This window comes from Vigna unguiculata, chromosome 6 (genome assembly GCF_037176805.1).
Source record: "Vigna unguiculata cultivar grain cowpea cultivar isolate G323 ecotype 2 chromosome 6, ASM3717680v1, whole genome shotgun sequence".
Taxonomy (NCBI): domain Eukaryota; kingdom Viridiplantae; phylum Streptophyta; class Magnoliopsida; order Fabales; family Fabaceae; genus Vigna; species Vigna unguiculata.
In genome coordinates this window covers 7,570,290-7,591,248 of record NC_140797.1, presented here as the reverse complement: position 1 = coordinate 7,591,248, position 20,959 = coordinate 7,570,290, and the positions used below count along the sequence as shown (strand labels likewise).

General features: G+C 35.2%; 1 long non-coding RNA gene across 1 annotated transcript; it reads right to left on the bottom strand.

The window, feature by feature from the left end:
- Positions 1 to 4,647: 4,647 nt before the first annotated feature.
- LOC146885456 (uncharacterized) lies at positions 4,648 to 6,461 on the bottom strand. The gene is made up of 2 exons (XR_014995801.1): positions 5,430 to 6,461; positions 4,648 to 5,234 (listed from the first exon to the last, which is right to left on the bottom strand). It is a non-coding gene; the product is annotated as an uncharacterized LOC146885456 (long non-coding RNA).
- Between the last annotated feature and the right edge of the window lie 14,498 nt (positions 6,462 to 20,959).

Below are 20,959 nucleotides of genomic sequence, written 5' to 3'. Positions count from 1 at the left end.
GTTAAATGGGGTTCCACTCGAGTTTTTTATTTATTTTTTATTTTTTTGAATTTTTGAATTTTTTTAAAAAAATAAATATTTTGCCACGTATCAAGCTGTCGTCGTGCCACGTGTTAGTGACAGAGTGATGTGGCAGTGACAATGACACGTGTCAGTATTATGCTAGGTGTCATTTCCTTAGTCTCAACTTGATCCCTGTATTCTAATTTTTGTTTCAATTTAGTCCCTATTTTTGTAAAAATAATTCAATTTTGACCCTCTCCAAATTAAAACAAAAATTAATTTTATATAAATGTTATACTAATATTTTTATTAAATTTGATATTTTTATTCAAATTGATATTTTTAACATAGCTAAGTTTATTTAAAATTGTGTTTCAAATTCAACTTTACTTAACATTGTTTTCAAATTTTAAATTTATATGTTTTTTATTGTTACATGTACTAGTTAACTTATGAATTTTTTTCTATTAACATTATTTTCTATTAACAACTTTAAAACAATTTTAAATAAAGTTCAATCTAAAATATTAATTAAATGAACTTAATTTAGTTAAAAATATTTACTTGAAATATCAATTTTGATGGAAATATTTGTGTACATATATATAGAAATTAAATTTGATTTCAATTTGGAGAAGGACAAAATTGCCCATTTTTACAAAAATTGGGACTAAATTGAGACAAAAATTAAAATAAAAGGACCAAATTGAGACTAAGGAAATGACACCTGGCATAATACTGACGCGTGTCACTATCACTACCACATCACTCTATCACTGCTACGTGGCACGATGACAGCTTGACACGTGGCAATTTTTTTAGGAACTGACACGTGACACTCCCTCTAACAGCGTCAACCTTGACTTTATAGAAAGGGCAAACTTGAGACATTTTAACAAAAGGGGACCAATTTGAGACTTTTAAAAATTTAGGTACCATTTTGAGATTTGGACTCCAAAATGGAAACCAACGGCATAATTAAACCTTATTTATTTATTTGAAAACCTTATGGAAAATCAATTCTCCGTTTAGATTGGTTTTGTGAGTGGAAACATTTTGTTCAGGGTTCAATAGTGAAGGGCTTTTTGTAGTTTTTATTTTTACTTTGAGAAATATGCTTGTATTCTTTCATTTTAATTTTGTATGATTTGGGGGAGAGAGATCTGCAATATAAGTGTCATTCCTAACAAGGGTATTGCAGATTTTTATTGCCATTTCAACGCCATACAAAAAGCACACACACCAAACCAAAACTTTCACTTTTTCAACTTTTCTTCTCACTTTCTCCTCTCACAATGGTTGATTCGGAGCCCAAGTTCTTCATCCCGGAGTCAATCCAGGGCGTGGATTTCGACGTGACGGTGCAAATGAGGATGGTCTGGGAGGTGATAAAGGCGCCGCTGATCGTGCAGCTGCTGAACATGGCGGTGTGCATTTGCCTCGCCATGGCTCTCATGCTCTAGATGGAGAGGGTCTACATGGGCATTGTCATCATCCTCGTCAAACTCTTCTGGAAGAAACCCTACCAACGCTACAAGTTTGAACCCCTCTAAGAAGATGAGGAATTCAGCTACACCAACTTCCTCGTCGCCCTTGTTCAGATTCCCATGTTCAATGAAAAAGAGGTCTGCAAAAGATTCTCTTCTCCCATCTCTTTTTTTTTCTCTCTCTTTCTCACTCAAAATCACTGCCCTAGAAGATCTCTGCCCCCAAATCAGAGTATTTAGCACAAAGAATGCTTGAAAGTTGTGGCTGGGAATACAAAAGTTGTTCCAAAAGCTATTTTCTTCCAATTTGTTCCCTTGAACATCTTATAAAGATGCCCTGAAGTATATCCAGCAAATAGTCTCATTAAACGTATGTCTACAATATAAAGGAACAAAATAAAAAATAAGGAAACGGATGTCGACATCCGTAATGATCACAAAATAAAATATAACTATATATATAACTCGCAACACGCAATAGATAACATTCCAAGAATCAGTAATAAAAACATGATTAAAGTTAAAAGTGTGAAAATCATACTAACCTACAAGAATAACTTTTAAGAGAAAAGCGCTGAAAAGCTTCACTAGAGATATTACGTTCAAATGAAAGAGATAGAAAGCGGGGGACCACTGGAGAGAGCACGTTCAAATGGAAGGGGATCACTGGAGATAAGAAATAGAGAGAAGAAGGAGAGAACGGAAACAAAAAAAGAAGAAGAAATAACGTAACAGAATAGAAATATTGGGGATGCAGCACTGCAGTAATAAAACCCACTTAGTAGGATTCCACTAACTTAAAAAGAATCTACGTCCAATCTTCTCCTAAGTAAACTCACTTAGTAGGATTCCACTAACTCAATTAGGATCCAAGAATTAGAAGAACATCTATATAATTCTAGAACCTAAAAACTAAGGAACTTGATCTACCAATCAAGAACTCCCCCTAGGAGCAATGCATCCACGCAATTGCACCTAGGCCTTCACTTCACACAGTCACTAGTGCAGATTTGACATTTTACTTCGCCTTATAGGCCTCGGTTATAGCGGAACCGAAGCCTATAAGGAGGCGATGGCATTTTTGCAATTTCGTCCAACTATATTGCCTCGGGTGTGTGTAAAACTGGTGCAGTAAGAGGTTTTAGGCCTCGGTTGCAAAAGAACCGAAGCCTATAAGGCAGCCCAGTAACCAAAATTTCAAAAATGCCATCAGCGTCAGCACTTTTGGCTTCGGGTGTTTTTGAACCGAGGAAATATAAAGAGGTTTTTGGCCTCGGTTAAAAAAGAACCGAGGCCTATAAGTCAGCCAGTAACCCTAATTTAAAAAATGTCACCAGTGCCGTCACATTTGGCTTCGGGTCTTTATTGACCGAGGCCATAAAAGGACTTTAGGCCTCAGTTATTAATTGAATCGAGGCCATATGCCCTATTTAGGTTCCCAAATTCGCGACTTCGCACTGTTCACCTTCGTCCCTGAGTGAACACTTGGTGCGCAGTGGAGGCATTTTCGTCTTTGTTTTCTCGTGCGGTGGTGTTTGGTTCATCATTGGCGAAGGAGGCGTGCTCGCGGCTCACGACAAAGGTGTGATTTGGTGTTCACTCTCTTCCTTTGTCTATGGTGGTGATGGCGACACAGTGGTAGGGTTGCCCGCAAAGTGACTTGAAGTTCTGCTTCGAACGGCGGTGGAGGTGCTGGATCTCTAGATCTCTTGGCTCTACTGGTTCATGGTGGTTTTTCGTTGTCGCATTCAGACCGTGCAGTGGTAGCATATGTCTGAGCGTCACGGTGGGTTGCTCGTTCAGTGCTGGTGAAGGTCTGGCCGCGACAGCGTTTGTCGACGATCTCGATGACGAGGATGAGCGCAGCAGTACTAATGGTGGTGCGAGCAAAGTACCCCTATGGCTTCGGGTCCTCAAAGAACCGAGGCAGAAAAGTACGCCCTATGGCTTCGGTTGACACCCGAGGCCACAAATCACCCTTTTTTGCCTCACCCCAATATGCCTCGGTTCTAGAACCGAGGCAGAATATAAAAAACAACCGGGGCCAAAAGCCCTTACTGCACTAGTGAGTGAAACAACTGTAATCAGAAATACAACCAAAAAAGAATCAAGAAACGAATACACCTATTGTTGTGCAGATTTGTCAATTTGCTCCTAGATGCAAGCTAGACTGATCAAGGTAGAATCAACCATCAATCTCCTTGAATCTTCACTTGAATGATCTTCGAGAATGCTTAAGAACTCTGCGAATGTCAAAGGGTTGTTTCTCAGAATGTTTTTCAGTGATTTGTATCCTTTTCCCCACCGAAACAGTTTTCAGAAAATAGCTTTTATACAGAGTTTTCTGCTATCATTAATGGATTAGGAATTTACCTAATCGATTATCGTGAGTGTATTTTCACTGCCTTAGTGTAGTACTCACAGCTAATCCATTAGTTAAACAACTAATCAATTCATGATTGCATAAGCAAGAGTGTGATGGTTAATTACAACTTAATGCAGGCTTGAATTACATCTGATAATTTCATACAAACAGCCTAATGCACAGCCTAACTAAAACATGACTAATTCTAAACTGGTAATGCACATGAAGTGTAGCCTTGGACATCATCAAAACCATCTTCATATGAGTTGAAATAGATCCCCATTTCAACAATTTGTGTATGCATTTTTTAAATATGCGTGATATTATATTAATAGGTGATGATAATGTAATGTTTTTAAGTTAATATATAAAATAAAATTACATTTCTTAAAAATAAAGTGAAATATATCAATAAAGATGAGAGAATAATTGTTGATAAATAGAGATAAAGAGAAGAAATAGAGATAGACGATTTTTTAAAAAAACTTGTAAAAATAACGGTCAATTTTAAAAAATGTAATAAATAATTATATTTTTAAGAGTAAAATTGGTATTTTGAAATGTGGATACAAAAAAAGAAATCCTTTTTATATATTATTATAGATAAATAATTATATTTTAAAAAATAAAATTGATATTTTGAAATGTGAACACGACAGAAGAAATCCTCTTTATATATTGTTATAAATTATAGATTATAAAGTATAAATTATTTATTATTTTCCTTTGTTATTTTGGAACATTCAAAATTGAAAACTATTTTTTTATATTTATTCTTAAAACATTAAAACCTCAATCTAAAACACCTATGTTCCTAAAATTAAACACTCAGAACATCAAATACATGGTCATCATCTTCCTAATAACCCTCCTCTGCCTCAAGCGAGCCTACCTCAACCACCAGCGACGATTCCGGCCATCGTCGAAGGCCTTTGCCAGCGACCATGGAAACACCGTCAATACAAAATCAAAACGCCACTTTCCCCTTCGAAGTCGTGAAGGCGAGCCACTATCTGGTATGAACCATGATTCCTCTGTTCACTCCCGCCACCGTCAACCACCAGCGACGATTCCGGCCACCGTCGAAGGCCTTTGTCAGCGACCATGGCAGCACCTTCATGACAGAAGAAATCGTGACTTTCCCTTCGAAGCCGCGAAGGCGAGCCACTATTTGGTCAGAACCATGATTCCTCCGCTTCATTCTAACCGCCGTCAACTCCATCAATTTTAATTCTCTCTTTCTTCGTTTAATCTACTGTCTTCTTGCTATGTGGATTTAAACTTTATTCTCCAATTGCATATGGTTTCCGATTAAAGCCAGATACAGAGTAATAAAAAGAATGGCATTTGTTTGTCGTATATTTTCTTCTGGGTTTATACTGCGAGTAAGCATTTGGATTACAAACCAAGCTAGTGTAAGAATCAAGGCAAAGGAAGTAGTAATTTGCAGTGAAATTGAAAATCAATGAAACTGAAAACAGAGCAATCGTGATATTCATTTCAATAGCAAAATAAAAAATGAGTAAAGCAATCCATCCTATGCTGAAACAAAACTAGAACAGGAGAAAAAGCACCCCCGAGTCGTGACACTTCTTGCTCTTGGATTCTGCTATCTTCCTCTCTTCCCGCTTCTCCTTCTCGCTCGTTCTTCCTTTCTCTCTTCTTCTCTCGCTTTTTCCAGACCCTTAAACCCTTATGAATGTGTATATATAACAGTGTTAGCGCGCGTGCGTGAGTGTGTTAGTGGTAGATTTTTTTTAGCATTATTATAGTTGGTTAGTGTGTAATGAGTTAGTTAGTTGGGTTTCCTGTTTGGCATGTGTGGCAATGTGTTGTAGAGTGTGGGTTAGGGGAATCGGTTAGTATGGTGTGTGAGAATGCATTGTGAGGTGCGGCAGTGTGTGTGCGTTTTGGAAGTGTGTGCGTGTGAGGTGCAGGTGCATGAGTGGTGTGCTAGGTAAAAGAGTGAGGTGTGGGTTAATGTGTGTTAGGTGAGGGTTTAGTGTGGGTGCAGTTTCAAGCATTTCAAAGTCTAGGTTAAACGATAAGAAAACAAACATCTCTGGATATTACCCAAATATCCCAATTTAATTCATTGACACATGTTCTTTTTTCAGGTTTTTTAGTAATTTCACGGCTAGATATTACCCAAATACTCTAACTTAATTCGAAGACACTTGTCTTCTAAACTGGTATTTTCGTAAAATAACATTTTGCCAATGATCTGAAACCCAAAGCTTAGTATTTTACTGGTCTTACCCTTTTCTTCAGACTCAATTTTCATTTAGTGCCCGGGGTTAAAAGTCATTTTGCATTTCCTGCCTGTTAAGTGTTGGAAGGAGGGATACTGTGCCTAAGTTGATTGATGTTGCATACATTAATTATCTTAGTTGTGTTTGAAATCGTTTTTTAAGGATAGTGTTTAGTGGTTTGGTTTTGTCATATGGTTCTTGCGTCTTCTTTTCTCAGGTTTGGGTATGGGATTTTTTTTTTTTCAGTTTAGTGTCTGAATTTTTCCTTCAATCCAGTACCCTATTTTCTCTGATATCATTATTGGTTTTCTTCGTTTTTGTGTCTGAATTTTTGGTTTGATGGTGTAAGTGAGTTGGTCTGAGATGATTTTTCGTTTATTCCTTTTGGTTTGATCCTGTTTATTATTTTTTCTGAGTGCATTGTTTGTATTTTTCAGTGCATTGTTTGTTATTAATTGTTAATGTGTTTTGGATGTTGTTTACTGTGATCATGTATCTCAGTTGGTCTGAGATGATTTTTCTTTTCTTTCTTTTGCTTCGATCCTCTTTAATATATTTTCTGAAATTCTTTTAGATTTCATGTTTGTATTTTTTAGTTCATTGTTTGTTGTTTATTATTATTGTGTTTTGGATGTGTTTAACGCTTTTGGTTTGTGTTTTCGTTTCCCCAGTTATGTGAGGTATGATCTTCCTTTGCTTTATTTTTTAGTTTTATTTTTATACTTTTCCTGTTGTGTAAATGAATTTTATTCCATGTGTGCTTTTTCTGAGGGTGGGACATTGGTGTTCTTCTTGAGTTCGTGTAGGTTGTATTTGTTGTCTTCAAATGGCTAGAAAATTTTATTTGATCAAAGATATAGATGAGAAGAAAGAGACTTTAAAGCTTGTTGGGAGAGTAAAGGATTTGTGGTTTGTTCAAAACCAAGATATGAATCGTCATATGGAGTTGATTCTTTTGGATCAGAAGGTAAATAAAGTTTGTTGTGTTCTTTATTTTTGGATATGGAATGATCTTTACTGTTTACCTTATTTTTTCAGGGGGATATGATTCCTACAATGGTAAAAAAGAAAGATATAGGTTTGTGGGAAGAAAAGTTGGTTGAGGGTCATACCTACATAATGCATAATTTTAAAATCATGAAGAACGAAGGACAATTTCGGGTTTGTGACCACCCTTACAAGTTATTGTTCATAGGTGCAACAACTATAAAAGAACAACCAATTTCAAGTATTCCTCTAAACATTTATAACTTCAAAAGTATCGAGGATATAGTTGATGGAAAATTCTCTGCTGATTTGGTGTATGGTAGGTACATATAATAATGTTTTTTTTCCTTACCCTGTAGATATTTAATGATTTTGTTTTCATGCTAATATTGGTTTTATATATTATTGGAGTGGTGGATAATGTGAGGTGTAATCCCCAATCCAAGAATGTTGTATTTCATATAAGGGATTTAAGGTTTGTGTATTTGATATAAGTATAATGTTTTATTTTATTAGGGTTTCATATATGCGTTGTTGTTTATACAGTATTGTTGTTTCATTTTACAATTTTGTTGTTATTGGGTGTACGTTGTGGGATTCCTATTACTTTAAATTTATGAGTAATTGGAGGGGAGAACCAGATTCGTTTATTGTTGTTGTTATGTTGACTCAAGCTAAGATCAAACCGTCTTCAGGTTTGTGAATTTAATTTCATTATTTTGTTGTTTTGTAATGTGATTTTGTAATCATTATTTTTCTGATGGATTTAGGACGGTGGCCAGTGTCAATATCAAATTCCTGGAATGGTTCAAAGTTGTTTATGGGTGATGAATGTTCTGAATTGGTCCGGTTCAAGGAGCAATGGATACAATATGCGTTTCTTGAATTACTTAGTTCTTAGGACATTGTTTTCCATTTATTATATTATACTGACATAGATATTGGAATTATAGATGTTTTGGCAATAAAGTTAATCAAAGTCAAGAAGCTAGCCAATTGAGTTCACCATCTCAATATAGTGAACATGAGAAATTTATGTATAAAGTTGTTGTGAGTACAATATCCGAAATCACAACAATGAAGGATGTAATATAGCACTAAGTAATGGTTTTAACATCCTTACTGAATTTTTAAGTTTGTTATTGTAATGACTTTTTTTTTATATATATACGAAGTGTATTGTGTTACTGTTGCAACTACCGTCAAGTTTAACTTAGAGAATGATGGATGGTGTTATCCAGTATGCAATGGTTGCAAGAAGAAAACTGAAGAAATAGGTGCTTTTAAGTGTGTCATGTGTGGGTTTAATAATGAAAAATTTGGAATTAGGTTTGTATTTTTTTTTTACTATTGTATATGTTAACTGTATGTTGTATGGTTTGAATTAAAAAAGTTAATTTTGTTGTAGATATAAGTTGGAATTACATGTCTGTGATGGAGATAGTTATGCAAATTTCGTTATATGGGATCAAGACTGCATTAACTTGATTGGTGTATCAGCTGTTGAGTTAATGAATAAGATGATTGAGGTAGTATTACTATGTTCATTTATTAATTTAAATAAATTTTAATGTTAATGTCTTTTTTTTTGTTCTTAGGATGGGGAGGATGATCCGAAATGTTTTCCAGAGGATCTAGATGTTATACTGGGATGTACTCTTGCATTCAAGGTTAGAGTTCAACCAAAAACCAGATCTTCATCGGTCATGAAAGCTTCAAACAATCTTGAAACCATTGCTTTTATTAGAAGTAAACTTGAGTCAAAGATGGTAACTCATTTATATCATGCTTTAAGTTTAGATACTGTATTGGAATATTTACATAAAATTAAATGTTTTTAATTACTCAATTTTTGATTCTTCATACGTAGATTAAAGACTCCAGTGCTGAAGGTATGTGTGATTCCAGTACTGAAGAGAATTCTAAGGGCAGAGACCAAATACAAGAGGTGAAATACTTTAGGCTTAAGTACACTTTTGGTCCCTATTTTTGTCAAAATTATTCAATTTGGTCCTTATTTTTGTTGTTTGTTCAATTTGGTCCTCGTTTTGGTAAAATCGCATTCAATTGAGTCCTTTTGGCAGACAGAGTTAAAATTGTTAACGACACAGTGACACGGTGTAACTGTTTAGGCTACGTGTCAATTTTTTGAATCCCTGATGGCACACGTTGGCACAGTGTATCGTTAAAAAAAATTGGGGAAAAAGTTGAATAAAGTAAAAAGTAAAAAATGGTAAAGTGAAAAATAATTAAAACGTCGAGAGCAATGAATTGAGGCAATCGAGAAGCAGTGACAATGGTAAAGTGTATCAAATGAGGGTTTACTGCAGCGAGAAGCGAAAACTGTCGAGAGCAATCAATTGAGTGAAGAATTGAAATTCTTCATTGGAGAGGGTCGAGTGCATTCGAGAGATCGAAAGATTATGGTTGGTCAGAAAGGGGAAAATTAGGGTTTTTGGGTGCATGATTGAAGATAACATCAGTTAGGGTTCGCGAAAACGTGGTGGGAGAGTGATTTGTGATTGAAGCTTCAACATTGCGGTTGGAGATTGCGATTGGAGGTTGGCATTGAAGTTTGGAGCGTCAACCAGGTACAGGTTAGTATTGTTGACTCCTCTTTGTGTTGTATTTTTCGTTTGTGATGGGTTTGCGGTGGGTTTTATAGCCTTGTGGTTGAGTGTTTAAAAAGTTGAACTTTTTTGGTTGATTTCTGTACTAGCTTTTCTTTTGTGGTTGGTTTGCGGTGGATTTTATAGCTTTATGGTTTATTGTGTATTGTATTGTCGCTTTCGAAAGTGGGTAGGGTAATATTATATGTGTTCAGTGGTCCCCTTGTGTTCCCCGTTGTTTATTCATTTTTCAGTTCTGGTCCCCTGTTTAATTGATAACATATCATTTTTTTTGTATTTAGATGTGTGATGAGAGATTCAAGGTTGTGGTCCACCATGGTGGACATTTTGTTCAGAATGGTGGGCTATTATATATAGGTGGATTTATTGATGATTGGTCTTGTGACCCAGACACATGAGGGTATTTTGAGGTGTTAGACACACTTAAGTCTATGGGTTATTTAGCAGTTAAAGAATTATGGTATGCTGTAGATAGACGGTTGCAGTTGTTGTATGATGATAATGGGTCAATTAATATGGTAAATGTTGCTAAGCGTACTAGAGAAGTCCACTTATTTGTGGTTCATATTGTGTCAAAAGCAGTAGTTGTAGATGATGATATAGATAATAATTTGGAATATGTCATTGTTGAAGTTAATGTTGAGTTGGGACATGGAGGCTTGAGTGAGGTTGTCTTGGGGGATGAAGGTTTGGGGGGTGAAGGTAGAGGTCTGAATGAGGGTGACTTGGGAGGTCGAGGTGAGAATGAGGATGACTTGGGAGGTGAGGCTGAAGCTGATTTGGGAGGTGTAGGTGAGGATGAAGCTAGAAATGGAGGTGAGGCTGACTTGGGTGGTGCAGTAGGTGAGGATGAGTTTGGAGGTGGAGGTGAGGCTGACTTAGGTGGTCCAGCAGGTGAGGATGAGTTTGAAGGTGGAGGTGAAGCTGACTTGGGTGGTCCAGCAGGTGAGGATGAGTTTGGAGGTGGATGTGAGGCTGACTTGGGTGGTCCAGCAGGTGAGGATGAGTTTGGAGGTGGGGATGGAGTGTTTGAAACTGAGGTGGATATTGAGGCAGAGGTTTACAATTGGGATGAATCAGAGACTGAAGATGAGGAATTTGTTGATATTCCTGTGAATGTAATGGGGGACAACAATAATTCTAATAATGATGTGGGTTCTGTGGCAGTTGAAGTGGGTATAAGTGAAGAAGAGAATCAAAGTGACAGTGAACACAAGGGAAAGGTGCTAAAAGACATAGATAGAGGGCTTTCTAATGATCAGTGGTTGTCCGATGAATTATTGAGTGGTGCAGAATCTGATTGTGAAATAGAGGATGATGATAACAGTGGAGATGTTTTTGGGATGTTTGTGATGCCAAAATCCATGACAGACTACAAGTGGGAAGTGGGAACATATTTCCTTGACAAGGAACACTTTAGAGATGTTGTTAGGACGTATGCAATTCATAGTGGAAGAAATATAAGATTTGTTAAAAATGATAAGCGTAGAATTAGGGTGAGATGTTTGGGGGCTCAAGGAAACTGCCTCTGGTTAGCTTATTATGCTTTGTTGACTTCCCATCATAAGTGGAAATTAAGGAAAGTTGTTGATGTTCACACTTGTAGTAGGGAATTTACCATTGATATAATCAATTCTAAGTGGTTGAGTGGGACTTTGGAGACACACTTGAGAGAAAATCCAAGTATAAAAATCAATGAAATACGTAACAAGGCTTTTAGAAAATGGAATACTAGAGTGTCAATGTCTATAGCTCGCAGGGCAAGAGCAACGACAGCAGACCAAGTACAAGGTTCATTTAAAGAACAGTTTAGGAGAATTTATGATTACGCAAATGACTTGCTGAAATCCAATCCTGGATCTACAATAAAATTGAAAGTGGAAGACGTGCAAGGTCAAGCCACATTCAAAAGGTTCTACACTTGTTTAATAGCGTGTAAAGATAGTTTTGTGTCGTGTAGACCAATAATTGGGTTGGATGGATGTTTTTTGAAAGGAAGGTATGGGGTTGAGTTATTAATGACTGTTGGTCGAGATGGTAATGACCAGATGCTGCCACTATGTTATGCGCTTGTTGAAGTAGAAAACAAAGAGACATGGACTTGGTTTATGGAGCTATTGATTGAAGACTTAGGTGGGCCAGAAGTATGTCAGTCCATCACTTTCATGTCAAACCAACAAAAGGTAAATTCCATTACTGATTTAATTAATATTTTAAAGTGTTTGAAATATGCTTATGGACTTATATATTTCACTTTCTGCTTTTGACAGGGACTTATGCCTGCTATACAGGAGTTGTTACTTGGAGCAGAACAAAGATTATGCATGCGCCATTTGTACGCCAATTTTAGGAAAAAATTTGGTGGGAAGAAATTAAAGAATTTAATGTGGTGGGCTGTTGTAAGTACATATCCCCAAGCTCGGGAAAGAGAAATGAGAAATATCAAAGAAGCCAATCTTGAGGCTTACAAATACCTCATAGCCATTCCACCAAGGTTTGTGTTATCATCCATATTCACAATACTGTTAGACACTATGATGATGCTAACCTTTGTGTGACACTTTCATTTTTCAGATTTTGGTCCAAATCTAGGTTCACAAGTCAAGCCATCTGTGACACTCTAGTAAACAACATGAGCGAAGCCTTCAACTGTGTGATAATTGATGCAAGGACTAAACCAATTGTATCAATGCTAGAGGACATCAGAATTTATTTAATGAAGAGGTGGGCCAAAAATCGGAAGAAGGTGAAAGCTTTTAAAGGTTCAATCTGTCCAAGGATTAGAACTAGGCTGCGAGAAGAATCGGCCTTAACAAAGAACTGAATTCCAAGGTATTTAAATAGGCATTTTGACACAATTAATATTTATCATTTATTCAATTTGCTAACTTGTTATGCTTTGATAGTTGGTCAGGAGAAAAGATTTTTGAAGTCAAGCACATTTCACTTATTGGAGAGAAGTACAAAGTCAACATTGACACACAAGAATGCACATGCAGGAAATGGATGCTCAGTGGTATTCCTTGCTGCCATGCACTTGCTGCAATGAGGTTTTTAAATTTAAATGCAGAGGAGTTCATATCACACTAGTTCAGAATTTGCACGTATGAAGAAACATACCACTCCATAATCTATCCAGTGAATGGGCAGCTACTGTGGAAGAGGACTTCCTATAATGATGTGCAACCCCCTTCAAAAGGAGATTACCTGGGAGGCCAAAGAAAAAGAGCAGATTGGAACAGTGGGAATTAAAGAAAAATGATACAGAGTTAAGGAAAGGTGGCCATCAAAAGAGATGTAGGGTATGTCGTGAAGTGGGACATAACAAAAGTAATTGTCCACAACTCCCTCAGCAAACATAGCCTACAAAGCAACCACCACCACCATCAAGTCAGTAGTCCACACAAACAACACAGCCTACACAACAACCACCACCATCAAGTCAGTAGTCCACACAACCAACACAACCTTCACAGCAAGCACATGAAGTCTCAATACAGACTGGGCAACCAAGCAGCAGATAGAAATTGTAGATTCAAAGACCACCAACTTGAAGATCATTTTCTGTGTTTTAATTAGGCCTACTTAGGAGACCACTTTTGATGTATTTAGGCCTCTTTTCTAGTAATTTTGTAGTAATTGGTACTCTGTTTGTTAACTTTTTTTGTCCAGTACACTTTTGTTTAACATCTAAATTGCATGACTTTAACATATTCTTATTGCACTTGACTGAATATTGGTCTCCAATAGTGGAGTTGTGATTGCCATTTGGACTTGTGTGATTGGCAGGTTGGATATGTTCAATATGGATTCAATTATATTTTGGTATATTTTGCACTTCTGATTAGCAGGTTGTTTTATAAAACAGGGACTGTATTCAACATTTTAAACTTAAAATAGGGACCAAATTAAACATTTTAAACTTAAAATAGGGACCAAATTGAACCTTTTAAACTTAAAATAGGGACCAAATTGCACATTTTAAACGAAAATGTGGACTTAAATGGACTTTTTTAAACAAGAGTTGGGATGGAATTAAACAACGTAAAGCAACATAAAGATTCATTCATACAGAACAAAATACACATTACTCAACCCTGCTTCATCAACAACACACACAACATTCATAACTTCAACACCTACAAAACATCATCCTCACCTACACACATTGAATTTTTAACATTACTGGCACCATGACTATAAAGATTACAACAACAACAATAACTAATCCTAAGAAAAATTGAATCGTTTTCTTCATAGCCCTCACAGAAATCTCCAGTTCATAAATCTTCATCCTTTGCTGGGCTATAATACCATCTCTTTCATCATATAATTCTTCATCACACCACTTGAAGTAGTTACACCACACATTATCACTGGAAGCATCACTCTTGAACTTAGAACAACCCCAAAATTGTCTACCATTATTCTTCAAAGTTCTTGCCACTCGAAGCACTACAACTTCTCCACATTTGCGAATGGGGATTAAACCCATACCCTTGGAACCACGAATATGAGACCTACCGCAACTTGGTTGCCCCCAACTGTTACAGCAAGAGGAGGAAGATGAATGGTGACGAGACATACCTCTCAAACGCAAATTTCGAATCACCAACTGGATTGGGCACAAGATTCTTCCCCAACCGGATTGGCCACAGTTTTGCTTCAAACCTCTCAAACCCTAATTTCTTCCCCAATCAATTTCACTAACTTTTAAACTTGCAACGGGCGTAAAATTTCACTATGCCAACGTCACTGCCTAAAAATTGACACGTAGCCCAAACAATTACACCGTGTCATTGTGCTGTTAACAATTTTAACTCCGTCTGCCAAAAGGACTCAATTGAATGAGATTTTACCAAAACGAGGACCAAATTGAACAAACAACGAAAATAGGGACCAAATTGAATAATTTTGACAAAAATAGGGACCAAATGTGTATTTAAGCCAATACTTTATATGTCACTAATTGCTTTGTATGTAGTTTTTAATGATGTAATAAATATATTTCTAAACGCACAGGGTAAACAGTCTTTTGATCTACCTATATGTGATTCTAACATCGAACATGAATCAATTCCTGTTATTACTTACGAGTCTCAGACAACAGTGGTAAGAGTCATTTAAATTTATGTTAGTAATTTATTTCTGATACTAAATAAATGATGTAATAACTGTTGTTATGGAAATTATAGAATAAGGAGTCCAGTCCCACAGGTATATGTGGTTCCAGTATGCAATCTATGGCGGTTGGTTTGATTAAAAGTGGATCTCGTGGAAACAATGTATGTGTACTTTAAACTATATTTATACTTCTCTTTTCACACTAAATTTCTAATAAGGTACTTTTATGCTAATTTTAGATTAAAGAGTCCAGTCCCACTACAATATGTGGTTCCAGTACCCAATCTAAAACCACAAATCCGATTAAAACTGGATCTCATGGAAAAAAGGTATGTGTACTTCCACCTATTTTTATATTTTTCTGTTGACACTAAATTTATGATATGCTATTTTTATGCAAGTTACAAATTAAAGAGTCCAATTCTGTAGATCTAAGTGCTTCCAGTTCGCAATCTAAAACACTTGCTTCCATTAAAACTCCAAGTTATACAAGAAAGGTCTCTTTAATTAAAACTATTTGTATACTTATTTTATTGCACTAAATTTCCCATGTTCTAACCACTTTATTTTTAAATGCACAGATTAAAGAATCCAGGGTAAGCCAAGTGTTAATAAAAATACCAAAGCTGACAATTGTATGGTAAGATAAGATATGCAATTTTATTAAATATCAAATGTTTTATAACTAACAAAATGGATGTCATAGTAATATTGTTTTGATATGCTGCAATTGACTTTGAGTGGTTCAGCAGATCATGATCCTTATATTGATTTTTGTGTTACCCCTACAAAGGACTTATTGCTGGACTTTGAAGTTGATTGCGACCACCTTGAAGACATCCCAAGTGTAGAATTTTCTAGGTCCAAGACTAAGAAACGAATGAAACAGAAAAAGCACTGATGTGGGCCACTACTGTTTGTAATTAGACATATAATATATATATATAATATATATATATATATATATATATATATATATATATATATTAAATGTGTGATGGTAAATGCTAACTTGGGTTTTGGAAACCATAACCATCTTAATGTTTTTTGTCGTGGACTTGGGTGTATTTTGTTGGAGTTGGCTATCAAGGATGGAAAATGGTTATTATTAATGTTGGTAACACCAAAGGATATCATTATTACAATGTAAATATTTTTGGATATGTAAATTTGTTCTACAATTCCCATATTCAATGTAATGTTATGTTAATTTTATTCTAAGAATCGTTATACATATATTTCGGGTTAAAGGGTTAAGTATTGATTATTAATTGTGATATGCTACAATTGGTGTTACAAGTTTAAATGTTATATGGACAACAACCCAAATGGGATACTATTTGGTGTAAAAGTAAGTTGATGGTTGAAATAATAATAACATGTATCAATAACCATTAAAATTGGTAAATCATGAAGTTCCTTAAACTATATTCTTGACTTTTTTCTTAATGATCAAATTAATATTAATAGTTAACATCGAGTATTATGAGATCACAACCAGAAGCATAAGCAATAATTTAGGGAAATAGTTTGCAAAATATATATATATATATATATATATATATATATATATATGTAATAGTTCATTAAAGATGTTTACAATATATAGATAACGTTTCCAAACATATGATGAACACTGAAACTATATTTTTATCACCATTACATGAATATACATGCTTAGGTCCTTATCAACACCAAGTTGGATTATAGTGCCTTCCTTGAATCCATTTTCATTGCAGAAATCTTTCCATCCACAAGTTAAATAACATTGACGGTTGTTTCTTCCAGACCATCTAATTTTGCAAGGCCAGCAATCACCTTCTGCATTCACCAATAAATAGCGCTTCCTCTGTTTAACCAAAGCTTTTCCAGCAAATTCAGAATCCAAGTACTGAAAAAAGTTTGAATTTTAATAAATTAGAACACATCAAACAAATTTGCATTCAAATAACCAAGTTTAAGAATCTGTTACCAGGGAAGAAGATTTTGCATCATTTGCAGATAAGCATTTTGACATTGAATGGTAGAAGTCTGCAGGATCAAAACCTCCATCATTTTAGTCTGAATTGTTACTACTGACAAACTACGAAGTATATTCAATCTCAATGCCTTCAGCAGAAAAAACCTTGAATAAAAAGGTATCTTTGTCAACATAATTCATATGTATGGCTTTGTTTTCCTTCAGATTGTAGTATTGACATATCTCTAAGACAACTTCATTTATTGTAAAATATCCATTGTCTAACCTCTGGATACCAACATCATGTTTCTTCTGACGCGGATCAATAAGTTTAAATTTGTTGATAGTCCATTCATGTCCCCAAAAAATAACAAACGAGTCGTTTAGGCAAATCATTTTTTGCAACCCAGTTAAACAGAAACAAATCATTTAAACCAAATGATTTAGATAACCAAATACAATGATATGAAGTTTTAAATAGTACCTAAGATACCAATATCTCGGATTTAAAACAAGTCATAAACCTTGAAGAAGACAAAGTTCGTTGCGGAATAGACACCATGTTGGGTGTAGGATAATATATTTCTTCCATGGGCAAACTGAAAATTCTAAACTGGAAATACTGATTTCCACAATAAAGGATCACTAACCAGTAGAGATCATCCAACTTATAAAACTTTGCAAGTTCACTAGTTATCCGAAATCTGTGGTTTTCCATCAAACAATCTTCAAATTCAACTATAATATAATTTCCTACCGGATCATGAAAATAGTTTGGGCCCATTAGCATGTGTTGTCCCCAGTAAGCAAAGAAGGTTTCATCAAACTCAACGAATTCCTACAAACAATTACAAAAGCCAACAAAAATGGAATTTTTCGAAAAGTAATAAGTATACACGGTGATAGAGACCGTACCCCACCAAATTAAAACATATTAAATGTAGTATATGAAAGTGAACCAAGTCGTCTCCCAACGACCAATATTTTCATTCAAAGCGAAATTTCCAGATGAACACAACAATAACATAGAGGGGGTTTGGCAGATTTACGGATGCAACGCACAACTGAAAACTTCAATGTAGACGTGTAAAATCAATGTAAAAATCGTGTTGATTCTTTGCTTCAAATGAACATCCACTAATCATGGATTACAACTCAAAATTGTTATATTAACTCTAATGAGACCCGAATTAATTACTAAGCGCAAATGAATTCGAACTCAAGTGCAATTAAGTAAAGCACACAACCATGAATGTGCTAAAGTTCACTAAGCATGAACACATAATGATTCCACTCTGCAAATTAAGCAAAAACAGAACGGTTTCTTCATTTAAACCCAACGCAAATTCAGAATTGAGAGATTAACATAACTTCACCGAACAAAACACTAATCTCAAGGTTTCAATCCATTCTCTACAAAGAATCAACATGCAAATTTAGTTCCTCATGGAATCCGAATTAGGGTTCTCAACAGAAATTGCAATTCAACCGTTCAAATGACTTCAAATTGATATTGAAAGCTTAAAATGGTGCAGCAAACGAAAATAAGCAAGGGATAATAGAAGAACAACAAAAACATCCACCAAAAATGAAAAATGCTTCAATATAAACGTTACCCAAAGTGTAGAAAGCGTGAATACAAGTAATAACTACTGTCCAAGACTCATAAAACGTCAAAAAACGAGTGGAAAACGTGAAAAAATAGCTTGTGCCACCATGGGTCACCTTCCAAAGCTTAAAAAAACAAAAATGGAGGTTTGAGAGAGTGTGTAAGAAGAAGGAGCGGCTGGTCTCCCCCATGCAGACCTAATTTCGTGGTCATATCACCCCTGCCACTCAGAATTACGAAACTGCCATTATGAGCTGCAGAATTACAAAAATGGCACTCTGGGCCTCAAATGTTGACCCATTGACTTTGCTGACGTGAAAATGACATGGAAATGATGTGGAAATGATGTGGCGACTCTCTTCAACTGAATATTGACGTCCAAGCTCCAAAATTGCTTCACCCAAATACCTAAAAATAATTAAAAAAAAAATTAGGCCAAATAATGTGAAATTAGTCCAAATTCGGAACAGTGGCCCAATAAAGCCCAACAGATGAAAAACACTCTAAAGATGAACAATTAAGCACTAATCAACTGTGTAATGGGTACACAAAGGCTAGTGGAATAGAAGAAAATAATGACTCATCACACAGTCCAGTGGTTGAACATTTCATGAAAGATTGAATTTTTGCACCAATCTAACAATAAAAGAAGCATTAAAAGTAAATGAAATCACAACTTTGAGACTTACCCATTGTGGATATACCAAGGTCATTGAAGTTTGGAACCAGTTCTTGAAGGAGTAACGTTTTGCAGAATTGTTTTGATTTTCCTGAGAGGTTTCCATTGAAGAGGTTGGATGGTGAAGTTCCAAATACATATCCAAAAAGAAAAAAGTAAAGAATATATATAATGCTGAAACGACACAAGGGGTTATTGAAATGGAACGTTCTATCTTTGGACTCATTTTTTTTAAATTGAAAATAACCATAGAAATGAAAGTTTAATTAATGGATGTAGACATTTATGTCAAGTACATTCTAGAAAAGCGTTTAGAAGTCGAACTGCCCCCATACCATTTAATCAATCATTTCTATAATAAAGGATTTGATAAAATTAATTTAATAAATAAATTATTTTTGGCGCGCATTATTCATGGACCGTGAACGAAAAGCTTTTTTAGGAAGTTCTGTTTCAAAGCTTCAGACATCGGAAAGACTAAAACACACAACAGTAGGCAATGTAATGGGAAAAGAAGCCAACCAGTAAAGTAAATGAAGTGTGAGGTACAAAAATGCATTAAATGCTATTTTTTATGTTTGGTTCTTGCACATATTAGACATCTACCCTGTCTTTATTCCATCTTGGAATTAAATTTTCAAGATTTATGTTATGTCAATGTGTTTGTGTATTAGGATAAATTTTAAAGTTGTCTATGTACACCATTAATGTCTTTAGCTTTAACAGATTAATGTGAATGTGCAAATTGCTTTTATTTTATTTCCATGTTTTATTGCCATAGTAGCCAATATGAGTGATCCGAAGGTGCTATCAAATCTAGGTTGCGCAAATGCAAGACTAATGAGAAAGTTAGTGTAAAAGAAAAGAAAATGAAGTGTGCACAAAAGAGTCAAAGTCTCCTACTTGACGATGAACAACAGAAGAAAATTAATTTCACACCACTATGTGATATAACAAGAATGCTTTCCTCAATCAAGATACTCAAACAAATAATGATTTGGCTGGGTATTATAAAGGTCAACAACCATAGGGAAGAAGTAACGAAATGAACCACAGATTGTTTCATCAGAGTTCTCATCGTCAAAATTTATTTCAAAAGTTTGAAGTTGCTGGATCCATAGGTCAATCATCTTTCCAGACAGTACTAAATGATACTACAATATGTCCAAGTACTACTACTGCAATCGAAAATATGCGTACAGGTAGTACTTTCTAAATATCTGCACATATGACTATACATTGTAAATTATATTTTATTCTTTATTTACTAAAGAAATATCTGTTGACAAAATAACAACATCATTTTAGACATAGGAGTAAGTGTTTCAGATTCAACAGCTGACACTAACGAAGAAATGGAAGATCAAAGTATAGAACAAGATGACGAAATTCCACAAAGCATAGTTCCAAGATAAGATTGTATTTAATAGTTATAGTTTCTACTAAATGTATATTGAATTCCATTTACTAACCATATATTTAATTATGCACAATATATGCAGACATTGGTGATGCACTATTCATATGCAAGGAATGTAATGCCTATATATGGTACGAGGAAAGAATTAACAAGAACAAAAGATCCACCAATTGTACATTTCATATGTGTTGTGGTAATGGTAAAGTTTAATTACCAACTCTAAAGGACTCGCCAGTTGTTTTGCAACGTCATTTATTTGATAATGAATCGAAAGAGAGCAAGAACTATCAAAATCACATTAGAGCATACAATATGATGTTTGCATTTACATCTCCCGAAGCAAAAGTTGATACCACTTTCAACAATGGAAAAGGGCCACCTAATTTACGAATTCAAGGTCAATCTTGTCATAGAATAGGAAGCCTTTTACCAGTCACTGGAGG